The sequence below is a fragment of the Benincasa hispida genome, chromosome 9 (genome assembly GCF_009727055.1).
Source record: "Benincasa hispida cultivar B227 chromosome 9, ASM972705v1, whole genome shotgun sequence".
In the NCBI taxonomy this organism is placed as follows: domain Eukaryota; kingdom Viridiplantae; phylum Streptophyta; class Magnoliopsida; order Cucurbitales; family Cucurbitaceae; genus Benincasa; species Benincasa hispida.
The window spans coordinates 41,415,094-41,441,145 of NC_052357.1; the positions used below are offsets into that span (position 1 = coordinate 41,415,094).

The following is a 26,052-nucleotide window of genomic DNA, read 5'->3' on the forward strand; positions in this document are numbered from 1 at the left end:
GATTTACATTAAATTTAACAATATGAATCCAATTCATAAAAATAATATTTGAATCATATTTAAATATTTATTTCCTCTCATGAATAGTTAATATTATAATGTATCAAATACATTATAGTAATTATATCACATATAATTTAAAATTTAATTAATTATATCATATATAATTAATTCCCTCAATTAATTTAAATTAATCCAAAAACTTATTGCTCATTTAATCCCGTTGAGCTACCGAGGAGACCTTATAGACCTGTAGCTTGAAGCTCTAATGGTACGTGAATAATTAATTAAACTCTTTAATTATTCACCATCCATTAACTGTCGGGCGCTCCACTAAAGACCGACAGACGCACTTTTCGCACTACAGATATATTTCTGCATCCATTGGATATAAGTAATCAATAGTATGATGACCCTTCACAAATTGCTCATAAGTACAACTAGGGCAAAATTATTGTTTTGCTCCTGTAGATACATCTTACTCCTTAAGTACCACTGATCCTTCTAACAAATAATAAATCATAGTCCAATTATGATCAAACCCTTCTCGAGATGGGAGAGGGTGTGGCGCCACATTGTTCAAGCTCCGACATTGGGAAATGAGTGAATTCTTTCTTATGTAGTTGTGTTCCCAGTTCCTCAGTCAGACGAATCCCCAAAATGGTAGGCTTGTTGAGTCGACGATTTGACCACTCTCACCCGTACAAATCAAAGGATGGTCTTCATAGGTAGGAGTTCATAACTTACTCAGGATTCAGGTCATGCTACTTATGGTCATCCTTGTGAAATGTAAGTTTCTATTATGAACGACATTATATAATGAGACTAAACATTTCGTGGTCGTATCTTATACAAACTCCATTGTATAGAATATTCTCGCTCACATGTCTCCACATGAATTATCAAGATCAAATCATGTGTAACACTTTATAACAATTGTAACATCTATAAAGTGGGCCATACTCATAGTATCACCAGGATAAAGTATCCAACCTTATCCATCTACTACAAACCATTTAGGTTATCATTTAAACATGATCCACCCGTATGTCTCTACATACATGTTTAAGCTACAAGATAACTTTGGATGTTAGTTTATTACTTTGTGGTTAATGCAACTAATTTTGAAACAAAACAACACATATTTTATTACATAAATAAAATGTTTGTACATTACAATTATAAATTATAAGACCCTACGAGATTTAGAGCATCAACCCCAATGGTTTGGACAATCGTACTTCTCCCTTAGACATGATGCCATCAAGTACATTTATAACCGTCGTATGAAAGAAGGGGGCTTTGTTAGAGAATATGTCCTGGACATGATGATCCATTTCAACGTGGCAGAAGTAAATGGAGCTGTCATAGACGAGAAAATTCAGGTCTTTTTTATTCTAGAATCTCTTATGAAGAGCTTCTTACAATTTCGCACAAATGCAATGATGAACAAGATAGAATATAACTTGACCACTCTTCTAAATGAGTTATAGACTTATTAATACCTCTCAAAAACTAAGAGATAGAAAGCAGAGGTAAGTGTAAACCCTGTACTCCATTTTTCCTACATGAGTGAGTAACAAGCGTGTTAAGTAAAGTTATGAAAGAAGGTAAAGAAAGTAGGAAGATGGAGGAAGAAAATTCTAAGTGTTAGAAATACTTAGTCATGAGTGAGTTTAGATAGTATAACAAGTGAAAATTTGACTAAGTATGGAAGCCAAGTGTAGGCATGCGTTGATGGAGAAATGTGGACGCATGAGGTTGTGTGTGTGATAACGGACAGAAATTCATGTTATTACAATGCTAAGTTATTAAACAATGAAGGTTTGCATTGATAAAATATGTTAGATTGTGTCCAAAAAGCATTAAGTTCATAACATTGTGGTCGCATGCGTTCATCGCATAAGAACAGTTCGCTTTGATATTTTTATGCAGAATATGCGTCAACGCAGGGCGGAAAACGCGATCACAAGAAATTAATGGTCGAGTGCAGCATTACCGCAAGGCTTTGCGGGGATTTGTGCTCGCAAACATCTGCTTAAGATGGATTGCCGTATAGAGCCGACGTAACTTGATCGGCGCATCTAGATGAAAAGCATAATTAATCATGATGGGAAGAAAGCTGATGACGGTCGAATCCGAATTAAATTGACAAGCCGCTAACGATAACAATACACTCAGCTTTTCGGTGACAAATATTCGGCGCATCAATCAGAGAATTAAAGCTATCCCATCTGTGCAATCATAAGAGAAAAACCTCCTTTCACCCTGAAGCTCTATAAATACCGAAGGCATCTTTCAGAAAAGGGGTTCGGTTCAGCTAGTTCAGCAAGTTCAGATACTTAGATAATTTTCTTAATAGTTAGAATAGCCTTGTCCATATTTTCCTTTTTATTTTAAGGCAGAGCGAGAGAAGGAAAGAGACGCCGGAAGATCACTCAGGGCAACTCGAGAGAGAACCAGGAGGCATAGAATGCAGAGAGCAGGTCGACTTTTGCGAGAGCGAGACTATCTTTTGAACAAGAGTAGAAAAGACAGTGTAAAAGCCTGGGAAGCAAGAGATTGCTACCAGGCTCTTTATTCTCTTCTTACATTGTTAATGTGTATTTCAACTTTATATTTATATGATGGAAGTTCTTATTCTACATCTGTTCACTCTCTTAGCATGCATGAGTAGCTAAACTTATCGAATGGGTTGAGAAGAACTAAGCTAACATGACCTAGGATCTTCATCGCATGCGATTATCTTGTTTTATGCTGTGCCCCACATCACTTTAGAGCTACTTGCGAGAGAGTATGAAGAAAGAACCTAAGACTTGAGAGAGGTAGGTTAGAATCTAGACTCGAGAGAGCAAGATTAGATATGCATATACAAGAGATAGGGACTTAGAGATAAGCTCTATTTGCCAACTTGTATCGCATGCACCCTAGAGATAGATTATGATATTATGTGGTCGCCTTATTTGTGTGTGTGTCATTTTGTCATCGCATGGATAAGAATAGAGGCTTATGTGTAGGTCTTATAGACTTATCGCATATATCGCATGTGTTCTAGCATTAGAAGTCGTAGCATTCGCATCGAGAGATGGTTTACTATTGTATGTGTGTTGCATGGTCGCATAGCATGAACGCATCCTAGGAAGTGTTAGCCAAACCCTTTTCAACCCGTTCACCGTATACTCATCGCATCTTCTGCTTTATCAACTCCTTTCGAAACTCCGCCGCATTTGTTTATTTTTATTACCGCAAACAACAAACCAATTAACTATTTGAGTTACCGGTTACCGCAAAGTCTTTCTGAAAATTACCATCGCATACCGTTTTCCCAAGTCCCTGAGTTCGACCCTAGACTTACCAGCTCAGTGGGGTTTATACTTGGATTCCACTGAGAAAACTTGTTGCTCAACGCAATTCCATCACTGCATTTCATTCCATATCTCCACCTCATAAAATAATGCATCACGCATGCTACACAATCGTGTAGACTATCATGTTCATCACATAGTCTTTAACAACAAGAGAGAACCCCAAGAATAGCGGAACAACCGGAAGAAAGGGCCACAAACGCAAACAATATAATGGCCAACCCCATCCTTCTGGCGAATGACCACAATAGACCCATTCGGGACTATGCGTCGCCCAACCTCTATGATTTCTCTCCATAAATCATGAGGCCAGCATTAGATGGATAGAGGTTTGAAATGAAGCCGGTAATGTTGCAGATGATCCAGGTTGCAGGTCAGTTTGGAGGGAGGCGTGGAAAAGACGCACGCCCACCTCTGGAGCTTCATAGAAATCTGAAACACTTTTGTATTCCCGAATATCTCTACCAAAGAAGTTCGTCTAACTCTGTTTCCATTTTCTTTCTATGATCAGGCAAGAAATGAGCATATTCTCTCAAACCGGGAGAGATAACCTCGTGGGAATAAGTCATCAAAAAGCTTATGAAGAAGTATTTCCCACCAACCGAGAATGCCAGGAGAAGGAAATTAATAACAAATTGTGAACAAGAAGATGACGAATCACTCAGCGATGCTTGGGCGACGTTTAAGCGGCTGGTAAGAGACTGCCCACATAATGGCTTATCAGACTACCTGCAAATGGAGATTTTTTACCAAGGACTGAACCCTGCTTCGTAAACTGCTGCTAGTGCGATAACAGCTGGTGGTCTGCTAGACAAAATATATGAAAGGCCAAGAGTATACTTGATTGCATTTTCAAAAATCACGAGGATTGGTGGGAAAGTGATCAAAGATTAAGAATTAAAGATAGTAACGCAAACAATGGGGCCATCACATCCCTACAGAATCAAATGACTGCGATGATGAGTTTGATACAAGGCATCGCAATTAATAGCATGGGAGTGAAGAAAGGGCAGGTCAGCGCAATTGCTCAAACGACCGCAAGTTGTGTCATCTATGGAGATGTTCATTCGATAAAAGAATGCCCAGTAAACCCGCGTCAGTATGCTTCATAAAGAATAATCCCTATTCCGATACGTACCACCCCGAGTGCCCAAATTTTGCGTGAAAAATCAACAACAAAGCTTTCAACCAGTGGTGCAAAAAGGAGGGCCACTCGAATTTTTCCCGCAAAACAACGGTCCAACGCATAGTCAAGCTAGCAACTTGCAAACACCGCAATCTTCGCCCTTAGAGAGCTTATTGAAGCGGTACATTGAGAAAAACGAATCAGTGCTTCAGAATCAAGCAACATCCATTCGAAATCTCGAAATTCAACTAGGACAAATTGTGGACGAGCTAAAAAATAGACCGCAAGGAGCGTTGTCGAGCTCAACTGAACTAGTCAACATAGCCTCTAAGGGAGCTATGCGTTAGCCAGATTTGGCCATGCATTGTGTGGAAGAGGCATGCAGCCATTTGGTTGGAAGCCTTGGCTTTGTAGCTGACCCTTGCATCGATAACCAAGAGGAAGGATCATCTTAGTGAATGATCAGCTAAGCTAGTTGTCATACTCAGATTTGATATTATCCTTTAAGGATGAGGTGGCAACTTGATGTTAAAAGGAGAACATACAGCTGTTAGTTTAAAAAAGAAGCTTGATTTCAAAGAAAGGGTTTGAGAAATTCGTTCGTGCAATGAAGTAATTCTAGAGCCGTTCAAACCCTCAGTATGTCTAGTTTTGAGGTTGAAATGCCGGAAGGAGATTCTAGCGAAATCGATCTAGAGAATGAAGAATCCGTCTGAAGGTTGAATTCTTGGGTAAGTTGGGCCAATCTTGATGATCTGAGGATTTCAGCTCAACTATAAGAAATTCTTTGCTGAAATTTTAAGTTAAGCTTGCTAGACATTTTAGGGAATGTTTGTAGAAGGAAATTATGTGAGAAAAGGCCTGAAAAATTGGTTATTAAAATTGTAAGTTAAATTTGGAATCTTGAACAAGCAGGCAGCTGCTTAGGTTAAACAAGCAAGCAGCTTTAAGGGCTTAACGATGATGTTGAGCGCATGCGTTGGAGGCTGAATTGATGCAAGGACGCGCTAAGAAGCATTAGACCATGCAACGCATATTGAAGCCGTAAGCACAAGTGCTGTGTGGGCATTGGATCCTACAGGCAGGAGCACAGGGTATTAAGGTAAGGTTGCTATGTGATTGTCCATGGGCGCGACCAGACGAACGCATGGGGCATGCATTAATATGCCATGAGATGGGCGCATGAGCTAAACAATGGGTGCAAAGGTTGCTATGTGATGAGCCATGTGATGGACAGTAGGCGTGGGCTGAAAGCATGGTCGCATAGGAGGCTTGAACGCCTAAAGCAAGGCATGGATGCATGGTAATGAAGTTGTTGCTTAGTCAAGTTAAGGCCTAAGAATTTGGCTAAGTGTTCAATGCACTGTGAGCATTTACATGAAGAGGATTGCCAAGACTGTGAGTGACTCTAAATGCTTTAAATGTTTTAAGTAAATTGCTAATGCTTATGAATGTCTAGTAATGCATGTTTACTGAAAGCTATTTATGATAACTATTCTTAAATAGTTACCAAGCAACGCATCTCACATTAATGTTATGTTTATACTATGCTTTTCAATGAACATGAGGATGCGTTAGTATAGAATACTTTGAGGCAACTAAGTCACTAAGAGATAAAAATATGCAAGTTCAGTATGAATAGCTCAGTACTGAAGGACTAGATGAGAAGGTACTGAAGCTCAGTCTTAGATTTGAATAGCTTAGTACTGAAGGACTAGATGAGAAGATACTGAAGCTTTGTCTTAGAATTTGAATAGCTCAATACTGAAGGACACGAAGAAGATATTTGAGCAGTAGTACCTAAGGTATGACGATACTTAAACTAGAATCACACGAAAGAAAAGTTGTCATTGGTAGTGTTGAGATCACTCCACACTAGCTACGGATTGATGTTGAGGAATTGAGTAAAGGTTCTCTCTCAACTAAGGTTGAAATTATGTTTTTAGGAAGTGAACAAAAGGGTTCCTTCCCAGTTAAGTAGTAATGTAGTAAAGAATGATAAAGAGTGAGCAAAAGAGCCACTCTAGACTAATAGACTAAGACATAGTCCAGCAAAGCATGAAAAAGTGCTATGTGATGTTAATGATGATGACATGAATAATAGTTGCCAAGTTTATGTTTTCAGTTAAAGCTTTCAGTTTTAATATCAAAATTTATGTACGAAAGTTATGCTTTAAATATTAGTCACTCACTGGGCATTCTAGCTCATGTTTTCAAATGTTTTCCTTTCAGGTAGCGATCAGTTCCCAAAAGACTTCTCTGCTGCTGCTCTGCCACTCAAAGAGTTAGGCTAAAGGAAGCTTAATTGAAGACCTGTATTAGTTAGTACACTTATGTCTATCAGATAAGGACTAGTATTTTAGATGGGGCTCAATAAGTTGTAATATGCATGTATGAATAATGCTATGAAACCCTGTAATGTAAATGTATTAGGTTCTGAGTTAATTTGTTTAGTATATTAATGAAATGTATGTATTCAAGGTTTGAGAAAACTTAATAGGTTAGATAGGCAATAAGTGCCGGCAAAAGGGTTGGTAACTGCTGCAATCACCACTCCATCCAGGTTAAGAGGGTAATCTGGAGTGGGGTATGACAGTAAATGTTTTCATTGCAGACAAAAGATGATCGTCATCTAAGATAAAGTCTGATTCTTCTTCTTCCAAGAACAAAAGTGTTCAGATGAAAAAGTGTAAGGGGAAAAGAAAGGCTCCTACTGACCGCAAAGGTAAGGCTAAAGTTGCAGACAAAGGAAAGTATTTCTACTACAACGAAGACGGGAACTGGAATAGAAACTGCCCGAAGTACCTTGTAGAAAAGAAAACGAAAAAAGAAAAAACAAGAAATTAGTTTCTAAAGAATGCTTGCAGAAGAAGAGATAACTCTTATGGTTGTCAACAAAGGAGGCTATCTTAGAAAAATTAGTGGGAGTTCCCGAAGTTGTTATCAAAAGATAAATCCATTATATTAGATAATGTAGTTCTTGTTTATGAACTGAAAAGTTTTATATCTATCATTTATAAGAACAATTGTTTAAAAGTATCATTTTGACATAAATGAAGTGTTCATTAGCAAAAGAAGTATTTTTATATGTTCTACTATGAAACAACTTCTATATTATAACTGAACAAAGCGAAGGCCATTTCAAACATTTAGATATTTAGCACGGTTGAAAAACAAAAGGCATAGGTTTCTTCAAGTACTTATCTTTGGGAATTAAAATTTGATCAAATAAGTCTTAATAGGATTAAGAAAATGGCTAAAAGTGGTCATCTAAATTAGTTAGAAGACAACCTTTTAACACTATATGTGTCTTGTTTTGAAGATAAGATGACCAAAAGATCTTTTATAATAAAAGGTCTTAGAGCCAAAGAACCCTTAGGGTTTGCACATTCAGACCTATATGGTTCGATGAATGTCAAAGTACTGTTACATTTACCTAACTTGATCATAAGTTTAAAACACTTAAAAAGTTCAAGGTATATGAAAACTTGTTAGGTAAAACAATTAAGACACTTCGATCATATCGAGGTGGAGAGTACATAAAATTTGAGATTTCCAGGACTATTTAATAGAACAGGGAATCTAGTCACAACTCTCTACACCTGGCGCCTTAGCAGAACGGTGTATCGGGAAGAAAAATAGAACCTTGTTAGACATGGTTCGGTTGAAAGATGAGTTATGCTCAATTGCCTAAATTGTTTTAGGAGTATATAGTAATGATTGTTATACTATTTTGAACATCATTCCATTAAAAGTGTTTATGACAAGTAAAGGATGTTTACATATTTCAGAATTTAGGAAAAACCAGCACATTTGTTGGTGTCAAACCCTAAGGAATTGGAACATCATTCAAAATAGTATGCCTATCCATAGGCTATCCAAAAATAGTATACTTGTTCAACCCATAAGAAAATTAAGTATTTGTATCGACAAATGTTACTTTAATTGACTAAGTATACATGAGAGATCATAAAATATTGTATCAAGTTTCCATAGTAGTTATAGAAAATCAACAAGAGTTTTTGATTAAGTTGACCATGAAACAAGATTTGTTAAGACTGGTAAGATGCATCTTTCTCAAAGAGTTGAGAGTGCCTCGATGTAGTAGAAGGGTTGTGTGACATCCTAGCCATAACATGGGTTTAGTAGAAACTCTAGTCACCAATAGTTGGTGATGGCGTCAAGAATCAAGAAGTTGAGGTTATAAGATGCATTCCCTATTTGTTAATTAATTAGAAGTATATCGTATACTGATGTGTTTACAGAGGTCCTCTCGGTTAAAGTGTTTGAGGGTCACCTAGTGAGTTTAGGATTATGTTTTGTATAATATAGGGCAACATGGAGAAAAACCCATAGGTATATGATACTCAGTAAAGGCAAACTATGGGTATGTGATGCCCTAGTTTGTTGTATTTCTCTCTAAAAACTCAAAAATTCAACATTATGTATACATATGTGATTTACAAGTGGAGTTTTAGTCCAAGTGAGAATTTGTTGGTTTTATGTTCTAAAACTCGTGGTTTGTAAATAATAAACTTATTCTGTTAATCAATATAGATGTTATTGAAGTGTAATTCAATAAAGTTGTTATTGAATGCATGAATTACTCATTTCATTTTACAAATAACCTAAATCTAATAAACTAAGATCCATGGCTATTACATGAGTACTTGAACTTTATGTGGAGACATAAGAATGGGTCGAGTTCGATTAAATAGCCAGAATGGTCTATAGTATATGGATAAAGTTGTGCCCTTATTTCGGAGACACTATCGAATGCAGCCCACTTTGTAGATGTTGCAATTGTTGTAAAGTGCTACAAATGAAGTGATTTTGATTCGTTCATGTGGAGACATGCGAGTGGGGGCGTCTTATGTAAAGAGTTTGTATGAGATCGGACCAAGAAGTAAGTTACTCTTACTTTATAACATTGTTTACTGTTTAAGACTGACTATTTTAAAGCGATGACCTAGATAACCTTAATCCTAAGCTAACTATGAACCCTAATTTATTTGAGATTATACTTAGATTTGCATGGGGATGTGGGTTGGCTCAACAACGTCGGCTCAATAAGCCTTCTATTTTAGGGGTAAGACTAGGGTTGGCAAAAATCCTTGCGGAGTCGGGTCCCCGCCTCGACCAGGGATGGAGGTCAAACCAGGGATTATAACTGGGTCCCTAGTTAGGGACGGGGAAGGTATCCCCACCTCGTCCTCGTCTCCAACCCCGTCCCTAGTTAATTCTTTTTAATATATATATATATATATTAAAAAAGGGGGAAATACCCCCTCAGGGATGGGGATGGAGATTCCCCCGCCCTGACCCCGTTGTCAACCCTAGGTAAGACCGGATAGATAGTTGGGGACATAGGTTGCAAGAAGAAATTCACTCCTATCCACTTTTAGAGATAGTAGAGAGGTTGTTCTCTTAAGTTTTGATTTTGAGTCTTGAACATGGGGCCCCATCCTCTCATTGACCAGAGAGGGACTCGTTTTAGTGATTGGATCACAAACCAATTATTCATTAGAGGTTCAACGAGACTTAAGGAACGAGATATAATGTCGGGGATAAAATAGCTTTTTGACCCAGTCGTTATTATGAATAACCTGTGAAAGGTTGACTTACCGATTATGATTATATCGAGTAGATACAAATATATTTACAGTGAGCGGAGCGCAACTACTAGGCTTTAGTGGAGACTCGGTAGTTAACGAATGTTGGTTAATTCGGGTTAACGAGTTTAACTAGTTAATCTCTTATTGTTGAAGCCCATGATCCATAAGTCCATTAGGTCCCCCTACTAGCTCACAAATAGATTAAATCTTAGAATAGCGTGATGAGAGAATTTGGAACGTTCAAATTCAAATTGAGGGATTCAGTAATTATATACGATATAATTACACATTTAATTAATGAATTAAACAAAATTCGAGAATTAGATAATATTTAGATTTGATTTAAATATTAATTACATGAATAGAGATTTATGATAGTGGACTTGGTGTTTTATTAATTTAATATTGGATATTAAATTATTTTAATTAGTTATTTAAATTAAGTTTATTTAAATTTAATTATTTGAATTAATTTTATTTAAATTTAGAAATTTAAATTTTTAGAAATTCAAATATTAAATTAAATTTTAGTTTTAATTTAAATTTTCTAAAAACTTAATTAAAGAAAATTGGATTTAAATTTAAAAATTTGAAAAACCCCCAATTTAGTGGGTTTTTCCCACTTTATACATTCAATTCCCACTCAAATTCAACTTGTTTTAGTGTCAAATGGAGAAGCAATCTGATTGCATGGAACTTTTTAACAAAATTCAGTTCAATTGGCTGAGAAATTCATTCATGCAATTCCATAAATTTGAGAGAGAAGGGTTCTCTGTAAGTATTGACATTTAATTTAAAGTTTCCTCAAAATTTCCTCAAATTTCAGCTCATTTTGGATTCCATTATTCAGTGCTAAAAATAGGTATCGTTAATTCTATCTAACCCAAAATAAATAAAATTTATAAAACACGCGCAACTACTAATACTAACATGTAGTAATAGTGGAAGCACGAAATCGATCCACAGAGAACCTCTATTAGTTGGCAAAATTGAACCTTGAATTTGAAAAGATAACAATTGGGGGGGTTTGTTTTTAAAGAAACTAACTAAAATCGAAGTAAGGCAAGAATTGATAGGAAAATTTTAGTAATGAGAAAAATGAGAGAGATTATGTAATAAATTTCAATGGAAAAATGAATCTTGGGGATTTTTGTAGATTTAGCAAATTCTATCATGGACTTAATAAAATTCATGCAATTAAGTTGTTCCATAGTTCATTAAGGGAGTATCCTAATACCCTAATTAGTCAATTAAACAATTAACTCTAATTTAGTTCTTACTTGCTTCCTAAAGACATTCTACAATTAGTCCCTAAATTGCATTAGACTCATGAATTTTTTTAACTATGAAAATTCTTGAAATTGAAAGACTGAAAATTCAAGATTGATTGTATGAATGTTCTGAATTAGTAGGTTTTTTCAAGAAAATAGGAAAAGAAGTCCAAGTTTCTATCAAGATTACAAATTCTTGCAACCTAGTAATAATTTTGTTATAGAACCATGTAACTTTGCATACAAAAATCAATTAAAATTGAGTTATCAATTCATTTTTAATCAATTGTATTCAAAATCTCAGCAAGAACATTCAAGAACAAGTAATTGCATGAAAAATCTCAAAGAAAAATCTCAAGAAAATGATAATCTACATAATTCCCCAAGAAAAAGACTTACGTACTCGTGGAGATGTAAATTTTTCAAGAAATCCATTGAGAATTACACAATTGGTACAAAGAATGAAGTAATTTTGAAAAAATCTCTCTAAAATTTACAAAGAATAGCTTTTTGTGTTAGTAGAAATCGAAATCTCTCTAAAAAAATGAAATTCTTCTCTCCTGTGAAGTTTGAAACTGAAGCTTTTTGTACTGACGAGGGTCATAGCGTTGCAACGCTATGAATTTGCAGGTCCAACACTGGTTTGTGCAGGCATGCGCATGCGCTTTTTTATTTTTTCGTCATTCTTTGGAGTGTTGCAACGCTGCGTAGAGCATTACGATGCTGCCCTATTTTGTAGCAAAATGATGCATTTTGTCCTTCAGCATCGAGCTAGCATTAAGCTGTGTTGTGGAGGGAGTGTTGCGACACTTCGAGCATTGCTGAAGTGTGTAAATTTGATTCTTTTGACGGGTAGTGTGGTAATTGGTAATTGCTCTTCTTTTGGTCCATTTTTTGCTTGATTTAGCTCCATGTTCGTTGTGATGTTCCAGTGTTGTCGAGATTTGATTTTACCTATAAAATATACATTTTAAGCAAAGAATTGAAGTAGATTTAAGGGAATTAACATAGAAAACATGTTCTTTTCAAAACCTAACATCCACCACTCAATCTAAGGTCATAGAGAATAGTAGAGAAGATCAAGTGTTTTAAAAGCTTTTTGGAGTCAAGAATCAAGTTGAATTCGAAGTTGAAGAAGAGTTCTTCAAAGATATATCATCAAACCCTATTTTCTGTTATGAACATGCTTGCTTAGGTGCTAAAATTGATGAATTAGAACGCTTAATGATTCTGTTTGCTTCCGCTTATTGCTTGCTAAACCCAACGCATTTCACGTCCTTTGAAGCTTTAAGTGCTGGATATCACTCTCAATATCTCAAAATAAACCTCAAACAACAAGCAAAGCTTTGAATGCAAGATTTGCTCGAGAACCCGCAAAAATAGATATTTAAACACATTAATCTTAACATGCAAGTGAGATTAAAAACATGAAATTAGTTCTTTTTTAAAAGCTAACAAAATTGTTTATTCATCTTCACCCAAATTGTAATGTTCCTTGGCGGTAGGTAATATAGCCAGTCTTTAGCATTGTCCTTCTGCGGAAAGAAAATGCTCTCATATTTATCTGCTCTTCTATTACTCCATGTAGACTCATTCCAACATAGACAATGTGGAATTTCTTTAAATGTTTATGTGGGTCTTCACATGCACGCCCATGAAAACTTGGCAGTAAATGGATTAAATCATTTTTCAACTCAAAAGTACCTATAATTTTATGTATAAAAGTTGTTGAATTGTGTATGGCGCTGTTAACTCTCTCAATGTGTGCTCAGGTTCCACCATTGTTGCCTTTTCCTCTTCCAATTCTTCCACTAGCCCTTACTCTGGTGTGTCTTCTACATGATTGGGTTAGTCTATGCTACTCATGCCCTCGCTTCTCTTCTTAGTCTCCTCTTTTCCCAATTTCTCAAGCTTTAATTTTTCCATATTTTTCAGTTGTTTTTTTAAATTTTTATTTAGAAGTTTATATTATGGTTTATTTGCAGGATGAGTATGAAAAAAAAAGGAGAAAGCTATCAATACAACAGAGAAGATAAATGAAGCTACCATTAATGTGTATGAACATGAAGAGGAAGTCAATGAGAATCCAATAAAAAAGCATAAGAACGTGAAAACATCCATAGTTGGGAACATTTTAAGCAGTTGAAAGGTGATTCTGATGACCCTTATGCTAGTGTAAATATCGTGGAGCTATTTATGTATGTTATTTAAAGCATAATGGTATTGGGACGATGATTAATGACTTAGATAATTATAAGAAATATGCTTACTAAAGGAAGAGAGCTCCATCTCAAAAGACTTTAGCTTTCAAACCTAAAGAAGGTGTTAGGGATGGTCTTTCACAATTTGTATGTGAATCATTTAATTTACAGAGTTCTTATGAAGCTTTGTGATAGCTCTGAAAAAGAGTTATAACTTCTAGCTTAATTTAGATTCTTTAATGGATTTTTAATGGTAATTATCCTATGTTGTAGGTATTGAACCTGAAGAGGTAGAACCGAGCAATTGAAGTCAAACATGGTTAATTTGAAGCAATTTGGAGGTGATTTGAACATATGGGCTTCAAAGGAGGAGAAATGACCAAAATGCCTCTGACCAGAGCATCGCAACACTTGCTCTATGCTCTAACACAACGCTAAAAGGAAGAACGCATGGATACATGTGGCATTGCAACACTACCCAAGAGCATTGCAATGCTACAACTTTTAACAGAATGTCACCAATGCGCACATAAGGCAACATCGCACCAAAGTTGCAACGCCACTCCAACGCTCGAGGGTTGCTGTCGGCAAGAGCGTTGCAACGCTCTTCTTAGCGTTGCAATGTTGTGCTTATTGTATAAAAGTATTCTTTCGGAATTAGGTAGGGGGAGGATGCAAAATCTGATGAAGCTCGATGAATGGCTACTAATTCTTTCCTCTTTTTTATATTTTTTGTATATGTAGGTTAGATTTTTATTTTCTCATTGTTTGGGTATAGCGTCCTATTAAAGAGACCGGGGGAATGTCCACAGGGATTTGAGGAACATAAAAGTCTATGTTGTTGGTGTAATTGTTTATAGAATAAGACGAATCATCACAAAACACCACCTCTACAAAATTTAGTTGATCGAGCTCTAGCTCATGACGTAAAACCAAACTCACAAAAAAGAGATAGAGCCATGACAAAATATGGGAAACGGACTTTCTTAAGAGAAGAGAGAGACCAATCCATGAGATAAAAGACTAAAGCAAAGAGTAAATGATAAGATCCTTTTTGGATTGTAAACGATGGATTAGATCTTCCTCTTCGATTTTGTTTATGGATTGCTCGAGGTAACTATTTTCTATCTAGTTTTTGGAGTTTTAATTCTTTGTTAATTTCTTGAGAATTTCGAGTTCTTAAATAAATTGCATGTTGAATTGTCTTCTTCAAATCCATTATAATTTCTAAAAGCATGATTTTGAGGTTGACTGTTCATGCATAATCGCGTATGGCTAATTGGTTTTTAGTTATGTCATGTTCTTACCTGAATGTCTAGCTAAAATCAATTAAGTAGCGTTAGTTAATTCTGCATTTGATGGCTATTCCTAGGATGCATGAATTGCTAGGTTTGAAGATAAAATTGGCTAATTGAACATGGATTTCCTGACAATTAATCGACATAATTGAATCCTAAATTGTATTGCATGTGCTTTTAGTTCTATATGATCGTTATCAAATCCAATAGAATTTATAAACATATAGATTAGTTGGGGTATGACCTTTCCGACCTTAATTGAACTTGCTAGTTGTCCGTCTTTGTAGAGGCTAGTTAGATTGCATCGAGCGAGTAATTGTGCATACATGAATCAGTTGCATGTTTAAGCTTCAGAAATCGAGGATATGAATTGCATTGAATGGATCTATAAACTAGATAGATCAATCCTAGTTTACATTTATCCCTTACATTTTAACTCCTTGCATGTTTTCATTTTATACAAATCCAAACCCCCGTTTTTACTGCTTTTCATAATTAAATTTAGCTTAAGAGAATATTAAATCCTAGCCTCCTTGTGCTTCGACCCCGTACTTGCCACTTATGCTACTTGTTAGTATAAGAAGTAAGTTTAGGGTGATATAAAAATATTTTTGTTTTGGTTTGGAGTCAAATCAACGACATTGATTTTTGAATTCAAATAAAATGGTGCTGTTGTCGAGAAGGCAAGCAAATTAATCTCTTTTAGTTGAATTTGACTTGTAAACTTTAAAAACCCAAAAATATTTTTCTTTTCTTGTGTCCACTTTTTCTTTTTCTCGTGGTGGATGATATGAATATCTACTATGCGCTTCGTGTGAAGCAAGCGGCTCAATGTAGAGAACAAGAGGTAAGAGAATTTAATGAGCTTAGAAATCAAATATCTAAACTAAGATCTCTTGTTCAAGTTTTGGCTACTAGGAAATTGCAAAAGCTTGAGACATGTCAAATATGTTCATTTCAAGGTCATCCATTCGAAGCATGTCCTTAGCTTTCCCGTGGTCCTGACCATGATTATTGTTCCCTTTAGGAGATTCTTAGCCCATGCTTGACGTCGATGTGTACTTATTCTGCCAATTTAGGTATGTCATTAGAAGATTTGGTTAGAGAACTTTCTAACAGCTTTGGTGAGTTTGTGCAGGAATCCTTCTTTAGGCAACAAGAATTCTCGAAGTTTCCAGCAGGATAGCTTCCTTTCCGGATTAGAAGCTCGAGCTGAGTTTCAGAGTATGAGTGACCTCATTGCTCAAATCACTAAATCAGTTGGAAGACTTGAGGAGTCCTTGTTGCAATCTTCTAAGACTACCAAGGTAAGCAGTGAAGTCGATCATCACGTTAAGCAGCTGGTTCCTCATAACACTGGTCAAGGTTACTTTGGGTTTTATAATGCGTGAACTTATTGATCGTTCTTCTCAGTGTGTATAGGATTCTATTGAGTCTCACCTAGAGACTCAAGCCCCCATACTGGTTGAGGTAGGTATTGTTCCCCAGCTTGCAAATTCCATACAAACATCGGAGAACAGTTTAGAGCTCCCCATTGTTCATACCACTGAGATTGAGTTCGTGGAGAAATTCTACCCTTTTAGTGATGAAGAAGATGTTTATCCCATGCCATGTCAGAAACAAGTTAGTAAGGTTAAGTTTAAGCCTGTACTCCACTTCGAGGAGTCTCAGGTAAAAGAGTTAGAGGCTTCCAAGCCTCGATCTGTTCTTTCTCCTGACATTTCTTACATTTTTTAATATTACCCATCTTTTCCTTGTGAGTTAGTTGATTCGAGTCATATTCTGTTGAGTCTTTTCTTTATTTTGACTCTTTAGGGTCATTTGAGTCTTTTGGTTTTTTCTTTTTGCATTTTTTTGCCTAAAATTAAAAATACCAAATTCGACCTATCTGGTTTCTTCAAAAGACGAAGAGCCTTATAGCCTTACCAGATTATATTGACTCATCTAAGAAGGGACCGGAGAAATACGAGAATTTTTTTCTACCTTGACAGGGGACAGGTCACGTCGAGAAACTGACGTTAAAAATTTGCCCTTCCTAGATGGAGCTAGGTGAAAAAAAAATTACTACTTTCTTTATTTTCTTTCTAGATTAGCTTTCTTTTTTATTTTGTTTTGTAGGTTCCTCTCTTTGGTCCTTAAAAGAGGAAACAAACATCTTTTGAGAGGCGAGCCTTCCTACCATACCTCAAAGACCGTGCACAAAAACACCTACAGGGGAGGTTTTCTATTCCCTTGTCTTTATTTTCATTAGGTTTAGATTAGAGATATATTGGGGACAATTTATCATTTTAAGTTGGGGGTAGTGGTTAGATATGCATGTTTGGTAAGTCCTTGAGCACCTGAGCTCGGACTTTGTGGTCAAGCTTCAGTTGTTTAGGATTTACAAAATGTATGCATGATTTTGGACCAAATTAAAAAAATTTCTTTGATTCCCTTGCATATTTTGAGCACATAGCTGTCTTATTTGTGGTATTGAATGCTTAAGATTGGGTTATTTGGTCCATATGTTTGTTTTCCCTTGAAAGGCCTAAGTGATATTTGTTAAGTAACTGAAGTTCAACATAGTAATGCATGCTTAGGTTTTTGCCAACTCTTGTTTTGTAAAGTAAAAGCTTGTTGTATGCTAAATAAAGTCAAGCATGTTGTAGAGAAAAAGTAAGTTTGTATGATATTTTTGAAGAGGATTACTCCTCTTTCTTAGGGGTGTGATTAACCTAGAGCGATTATGACACCCGTAGTTTCCCTTTGAGCTCAAGTGCCCTTGAAGAATGAGTAAGTTTCGACATCTTTAAATGATACGTTGCTCATAGTTGGATGTCTTTCACGTAGCCCGTTTAGGCAAGCCAAACAAAGGTAGCGTAGTCTGGATAAGCGTTCCCCTTTTGTGTAAAAAAAGGAAAAAAAGTATAATAAAAGTTTGCTTCCCTTAAGTTTTACATTGCCACTTTGGGTCTAGGAAGCTTAATACTTGATCCTTCAAGCCAGAGTGGAGGAAAATGAGTTAAAGGTTGTATAAAACCTTCTCGAGCCAGTAAAGACCTAGATAGAATTGATTAAGCGCGCACACACACACACGTAGGGGATAGAGAATTAGTTTTAAAATTCTTGATTTAGTTCATGTGTTTGAATAACACTATCTTTGTGAAGAGTTTGTTATCTTTAGGCTTAAGGTTAGAGTCATTCATTTGCATCACATGTTTCATGTCTATATTTCGTTTTACCTTGCTCGGGATGAGCAAGAATTAAGTTGGGGTGTTTGATAGCTCTCAATAAGAGCTATAATTCCTAACTTAATTTAGGATCGTTAATGGGTTTTTAATGTTAATTATCTTATTTTGTAGGTATTGAATGTCGAAGAGGTTGAACCGAGCAATTGGAGTCAAACGGGGTTAATTTGAAGCAATTTTGAGGTGATTTGAGCATCCGGGCTTCAAAGGACAAGAAATGACAAAAATTTCCCAGACTAGAGCATCGCAATGCTCACTCAATGCTCTAACACAATGCTAAAAAGTAGAACGTATGGATGCAGGGTAGCGTTGCAATGGTACCTAAGAGCATTGCAACGCTACAACTTTTAATGGAATGTCATCAATGCGGCACACAAGGCAGGGGAGCATTGCACACATATTAAACCTTATTGTATATGATGCTTTTGAGGAGCATAATGAGAGGATTAATAGTATTCGAAATATTGTTAAATATTTGAGATCTTTCCCTGCACGTAGGATAAATTTAAAAAGTGTTCTAAAAATGAAAGAATATCCTACAATAATATCGTATGTCTTGACGTTCTCACTAGATAGAACTCTACGTATGATGCTTAAGGCAGCTATTAAGTTTGCAAGAGCATTTGACAGATTAGAGGATGATGAAGATGCTTATAAGAATGATTCATCACTCATTAAAGATGATTGGGTAAATGCTAGGATGTTGATAATGTTTTTTAAAGTGTTTTACACTGTCACATTGAAAGTTTTTAGATCTTTGTTTATAACTTCAAATGTCACCAATGCGCACATGCAAGGCAGGGGACTATTGCACACATATTAAACCTTGTTGTATATGATGCTTTTGAGGAGCATAATGAGAGCATTAGTAGAATTCGAAATGTTGTTAAATATTTGAGATCTTTCCCTACACGTAGGATAAATTTAAAAAGTGTTCTGAAAATGAAAGAATATCCTACAACAATATTGTATGTCTTGACGATCTCACTAGATAGAACTCTATGTATATGATGCTCAAGGCAGCTATTAAGTTTGCAAGAGCATTTGACAGATTAGAGGATGATGAAGGTGCTTATAAGAATGATTCGTCACTCATTAAAGATGATTGGGTAAATGCTAGGATGTTGATAATATTTTTAAAGTATTTTACACTGTCACATTGAAAGTTCTTGGATCTTTGTTTACAACTTCAAATTTGGTTTCTCACGAGATATATAAAATTCAAAATTGCATACAAGTGAATGCTAATAGTGAAACTAAAATACTTTTTACTATGGCTAATAATATGAAGGTAAAATTTGACAAGTATCTGTGTAATGATGAGAGGAAGAACAATATACTCTTATGCATTGTTGTGGAGTTAGATCCTTGTTATAAGATGAAGTGCCTAACTTATTGTTGGAATGACCTTTTTGGGCTAGACATTACCAAGACCAAGCTAAGAATAGTCGAAAATATTATGAGGCATCTTTTTCACGGATACAACAATGGACAAACTAGTGGTAGTTGTGCTAGTTGTAGTGCTATTTGTAGTGCTAGTGTTGCTGTTAATACGGGTGCTAGTTGTAATGTTGGTGCTAGTTCATGTGAATCCACTAGTGATCCTCATATTCGTGGTTGTAATTTTCCAACTCTTTTGGATACCATTATGGATGTGGATTTGGAGATAAAGTGAAAGTGGGAGTGGAAAAGAATTATGGCTACATATATGTGTTGGGTTTTATTTCCTAAAAACTCGTGGTTTGTAAACAATTAAATTTATTTTATTATCAATAAAGTTGTTATTAAGGTTTATTCAATAAAGTTGTTATTGAATATATGAATTGCTTATTTTGTTTTGGAAAGAACCTAAAACCAAGCTCAATAGTAGATTTGGAAATTTGAAGCTTCTACCAAGCAGCGTTGCAATGCTGCCGTTAGAGCATTGCAACACTTTATTCAAATAACCCAGCAAAAAGGAGAAACACCTAGAAGTGTTGCAAGGCTGTGCTTCTTTCAGCCCAGAACACACACGCACGAACAGGCCTGCAGTTCAATTGGACCGATTCAGTCAGTTCGGGTCAAGGAGGTTTGGTTCAGCTAGTTTTAGACCAGTTCAACCCATTTTGGAGCCTTGGAAGTCCAGTTCAAGTCCGATTCGGGTCAGTTGGTGTGATCCATAGGCTTTTTTAGGCTGTTTTTAATTATTATTGTAATATTTTAGTCTGTTTGTTTGTTAAAATGCCAAAAATTGGTCCATATTGGTGTGTTTAATTATTTGTGCATTATAAATGTATGTTATAATTAAATAAATCTTGTATGTGCATATTGTATGCCTTGTACATTTAAAATCCAAGCATAGGACGCATGCGACATGCATTGAAAGTATGTTATAAATGGTTATAATATATAGTTTGCATGTATTAGGGTTTCGTGTTTTAATAAAAAGTGTTATATTAAATTATGAAATGCTTGATGTATGTTATGGATGAAAAGCATGTCTATAGTTCTATAATTTGTTATAAAAGTGGATTAGACATTTAAAATCCATAACAAAGATAAGATGCATGCTCACCTAGGGTTAACAAATAACAACTTGTTTTAAATAGTTAAAATAGGTGGTTATCTTGTAAAACTTTAGTTACAAATTCACTCGGGCTAAAATCTTGTCTAAGGTTGAAGGTACTTAAGATGACGGTTTAAAAAACACCTGCTACCTGGGGATTTTAGATGATTCTTGAGCGTTGTTAACCTAGTTTTATGAGCATGCATGAGTGGTGTGAGGTAATAAAATGGTTTATCACTTAGACATCGTAGGTTAAATCCAAATATAAACGTTATACTTAGATAAACACCTAGACTTAGGTTGTTTATTAGTCGGAATATACCTAAGTAAATATTTACCCAAAATAAATAGAACACTTCACTAGGAGATTAATAATATATACGATATGTTATTCTTAGCTCTCATGTCCCTAAGAGTTCACACCGTGAGATTCATGCTCGGCTTCGTGTCACCCTGAAAGTGACCTCCATTTGGAAAGTGTTTACATGGGTCAATAACAAGGTGAAAAGGGGAAGTAGTTCATAGTAAGTGGGTGAAGGTTGTGTGTGAACATATCCTGTGATCTCTTCTATTAGTTTGGACCGTGAGATTTCTATATTGCGCCTGCTTGTCATTTTTAGCAACATAAACTAGTCGTTTTTCCCAGAGGGTTGTAACATGGGATTCAAAACAAATCAAATTCCAGAAATGGATAGGATTTCTTAGGTTCATTCCCAACCTTGAGTCTCTAATTCGGAAGCATCGTTAGGGCCGATCTCTGAGGTCTGAAAATGGAGGGTTACACTTACAAGAGTTACTAAGTGTTAGAAAGCTTTTGACCAAAAACGGTAACTAAATGATTATAGGAATAAGAGTGATTTTAGAATTAGTATTTAGTCAAGAATGTCTTGCTTCAATGAAGGAGTATTTGACTGCCCCTTAGTAGCATCTATTATGACATACTAAAGTATTGTTGTAAATAAATAATGAAATTTGGGTACATTATTACTTTTGCTAAAATTTAATTGGATTTAAAAGCAATTTACTTATTAGAATTTGTTTATCTTTCAACATGTCAAAATCTTCTAAATTACTCGCTTTTTGATAAATTTAACGGTATTAATTTTTCAACATGGAAATAAAATATAAATGCGATACTAGCAGATGATGATTTAAAGTTTGTTTTAACAAAGGAATTTCCTCCATCTCCCATGTAATCTGCAAACCAAAGAGTTTGGAATGCATATGACAAATGGATTAAGGAAAATGAAAAGGCTCAAATCCATATCTTAGTAAATATATCCGATATACTAGCTAAGAAATTCGAGAACATGGTTTCTGCTAAAAAATTCATGGATTCGTTACGGACATTGTTTGGACAATTTTTCAAGAACGATATTCTCGAAGAAGTTTATTACCATAACATAAAAGATAGAACCTCTGTTAATGAACAAGTTCTAGATACGTTAGAAGTAATAAACACGAATGTCATACATGAGAAAATTAAGAAAGCACAACAAAGTAAATATGATTTGTTTGTCATTGAGATGTGTTTAGTGAAAAATGATAAATTGGATATTAGATTCAGGTACCGCTAATCATATTTGCGCTTTTGCTCAGGAAACTAGTTCCTGGAGACAGATTGCAGAAGTCGAAATAATCTTTAAGGTAGAGACTGGGAAGGTTGTCTCAGCTAAAGCAGTGGGAGATATAAAGTTATTTATTGAAGATAGATTCATTTTACTTGAAAATGTTTATTACATTCATGCCATGAGGAGGAATTTAATATCTATCTCATGTTTGCTAGAACAAAAGTATAAAGTCTCTTTTGAAGATAATGAAGTGTTCATTATTTCAAAAGGTATTAAAATATGTTCTGCAAAACTGGAAAATAACTTATATGTTTTAAAACCAACTGAGGTAAAAGTTGTTTTGAATATAGAGATGTTTAAAACAGCTGAAACTCAAAATAAGAAATGAAAAATTTCTCCTAATGCTTATCTTTGGGACTTAAGATTTGGTCACATTAATCTCAATAGAATTGGGAGATTGGTTAAGAATGAACTCCTAAACCAGTTAGAAAACAACTCTCTACCACCTTGTGAGTCTTGTCTTGAGGGTAAAATGACCAAAATATCTTTTGCAGGAAAAGGTCTTATAGCCAAAGAACCTTTAGAGTTCGTACGTTCAGACCTCTGTGGTCTGATGAATGTCAAAGTACGAGAAGGATATGAATATTTCATCAACTTTATTGATGATTATTCTAGATATGACTATATTTACCTATGCATCATAAGTCCGAAACCCTTGAAAAGTTCAAGGAATATAAAGCAGAGGTTGAGCACCAATTAGGTAAAAATATTAAAACACTTCGATCAGATTGAGGTGGCGAGTATATGGACCTAAAATTCCAGGATTATTTGATAGAACACAGAATTCAATCTCAACTCATACCACCTAAAATACCTCAATATAATGGTGTAGTGGAAGGGAGAAATAGAATCCTATTGGATATGGTTCGTTCAATGATGAGTTATGCTCAGTTGCCTAATTCATTTTGGGGACATGCAGTAGAGATTGTTGTATATATTTTGAACATGGTTCCCTCGAAAAGTGTTTTAGAAACACCTTAAGAGTTATGACGAGGGTGTAAAGGTAGTTTACGCACTTCAAGATTTGGGAATGTCCAACACATGTACTTGTACAGAACTGAAAGAAACTAGAACACCATTAAAAAATATGCCTATTTGTAGGCCACCCCAAAGAGACAAAAGATGGTCTATTTTATGATCTTCAAGATGACAAAGTATTTGTATCGATAAATGCAATATTCTTAGAGGAAGACCACATAAAAAATCATCAACCTCGCAGTAAGCTAGTATTAAATGAAATATCCACAGAAGCTACAAACAAATCAACAAAGGTTGTTGATCAAGTGGTTCCTTCAACAAGAGTTGTTGATGAAACTGGTTTTCACACCGTTTTCAACAGTTGAGAGGCCTCGACATAGTGGGAGGGTTATTCAACAACCTGACCGTTACATGGGTTTGAAAGAAACTCAAGTCATCATACTTGATGATGGCTTAGAGGATCCATTAACCTTTAAACAAGCAATGGAATATATGTATAGAGACTAATGGATAAAAGCCATGAACCTCGAAATGGAGTCCATGTACTTCAATTCAGTCTAAAAACTTATAGATCAACCAGAAGAGGTAAAACCTATTGGTTGCAAATGGATCTATAAGAGAAAACAAGACCAAGCCAGTAAAGTACAAACCTACAAGGCTAAACTCATGACAAAAGGGTTTACCCAAGGAGAGGGGGTGGACTATGAAGAAACCTTCTCTTCAATTGCCATGATCAAGTCCATTAGAATACTCTTATCCATTGTTGCTTTTTATGATTATGAAATATGGTAAATGGATGCCAAGACAATATTTCTGAATGACTATCTTGAAAAGAGTATCTATATGTCTCAACCAGAGGGGTTTATAGAATAGGATCAAGAGCAAAAGATTTGCAAGCTTAAAAGATCCGTTTATGGGTTGAAACAAGCATCTCGATCCTGAAATATGAGATTTGACACTACAGTCAAATCTTGTGGCTTTGAACAGAACGTTAACGAATCTAGTGTTTCCAAGAAGATTGTCAACATGACTGTAGCTTTTCTAGTTTTATATGTTAATGATATTCTACTTATTGGAAATAAAGTAGAATTCCTAGCTGACGTTAAGAGATGGTTAGTTTTGCTATTCGAAATGAAAGATTTGGGAGATGAATCCATATAGTTTGAAATCACAAGAACAGAACACTAGCATTATCTTAGGCATCTTATATAGACAAGATGTTATTTAGATATAAAATACAAAATTCCAAGAGAGGTATGTTACCTTTAAGGCATGGAATTCATTTATCTAAGGAACAATGTCCTAAGACACCTCAAGAGGTTGAGGTTATGAAACGAATTCCCTATGCATTAGCAGTTGGAAGTTTGATGTATGTCATATTGTGTATACGCCCAGACATATGCTATGTAGTTGGAATAGTCAGCAGATATCAGTCCAATCCTGGATATGATCATTGGACTATTGTTAAGAACATTCTCAAGTATCTTCAGAGAATGGGAGACTATATGCTCGTGTATGGTGCTAAGGATTTGATCTTTATTGGATACATTGATTCTAATTTTCAAAACGATGTGGATTCTAGGAAATCAACTTCGGGATCAGTATTCACTCTAAATGGAGGAGCTATAATATGGAGGAACATAAAGCAAAGCTGTATTGCTGACTCTACTATGGAAGCGGAGTATATAGCTGCATGTAAAGTAGCCAAGAAAGCAGTATGGCTTAGAAAGTTCTTGTCCGATTTAGAAGTAGTTCCAAATATACATCTGTCAATCACATTCTATTGTGATAACAATGGAACACTTGCAAATTCCAAAGAACCGAGAAGCCATAAGCGTGGGAAACACATCGAGTGCAAGTACCATCTCATCAGGGAGATCGTACATCGATGAGACATGATCGTCATGTAGATAGCCTCAGAAGACAATTTAGCTGGTTCATTTACAAAGGTCCTCACGACCACCTAATCAGACTAGGACTAGAGACAGATAAATCTGGAGAACTAATGGGTATCCGATGCCCTAGTTTATTGTATCTATTCTCTCATACTCGACATTGTATATATTTGTATATATTTGTATATATGTAAACCCAATGAAGTTTTAGTCCAAGTGGGATTTGTTGGGTTTTATATCCTAAAACTTGTGGTTTGTAAACAATTAAACCTATTTTGTTATCAATAAAGTTGTTATTGAGGTTTATTCAACAAAGTTGTTATTGAATGCATAAATTGCTCATTTAATTTTAGAAAGAACCTAAATCCAAAAAACTAAGATCCATGGCTATTACATGAGTACTTGAACTTTATGTGAAGACATAAGAGTGGATCAAGTTCGAGTAGATGGCCAAAATGATATACAGATAAGACTGGGTACCTTATTCTGGAAATACTATCAGATGCGGCCCACTTTATATTTAGTACAAATGATGTGATCCTGAATTGTTCATGTGGAGACATACAAGTGAAGGCGTTCTGTGCAAAGAGTTTGTATAAGACTGGGCCAATAAATATGTCACTCTTACTTTATAATGTTATTTGTTGTATAAGACTGGCAATTTCAAAGCGAAGACCTAGGTAACTTAACCTTAATCCTGAGTTAACTATAAACTCCTGTTTATTCTAAATTATCCTTAGTTTTTCATGGGCGGTAGTTGGCTCAACATCGTCGGCTCAATAAATTCCCCATTTTAGGGGTAAAATTGGGTAGATAGTTGGGGACATAGGGTACAAGATAGAATTCACTCCTACCCGCTTTTAGGGATAGTAGAGAGGTTGTTCCCTTAAGTGCTGACTC

At 35.5% G+C, this 26,052-nt stretch overlaps 1 protein-coding gene across 9 annotated transcripts in view; it reads right to left on the reverse strand.

The window, feature by feature from the left end:
* The window catches only part of LOC120087297, a 47,494-nt gene that overhangs the window by 17,756 nt on the left and 3,686 nt on the right, over nt 1-26,052 (reverse strand). For 2 of the 9 annotated variants that reach the window (XR_005484476.1, XR_005484473.1), the window contains exon 2: nt 6,684-6,756. The exons of 3 other annotated variants lie outside the window; for them this stretch is intronic. The gene's annotated coding sequence lies outside the window, so the exon portion shown is untranslated. Of the gene's footprint in view, nt 1-1,107; nt 1,363-1,505; nt 1,565-6,683; nt 6,805-6,827; nt 7,297-11,801; nt 12,332-26,052 lie in introns of those variants that run through there. 4 more of the 9 variants (XR_005484475.1, XR_005484472.1, XR_005484477.1 and 1 more) reach the window with 4 other exon arrangements.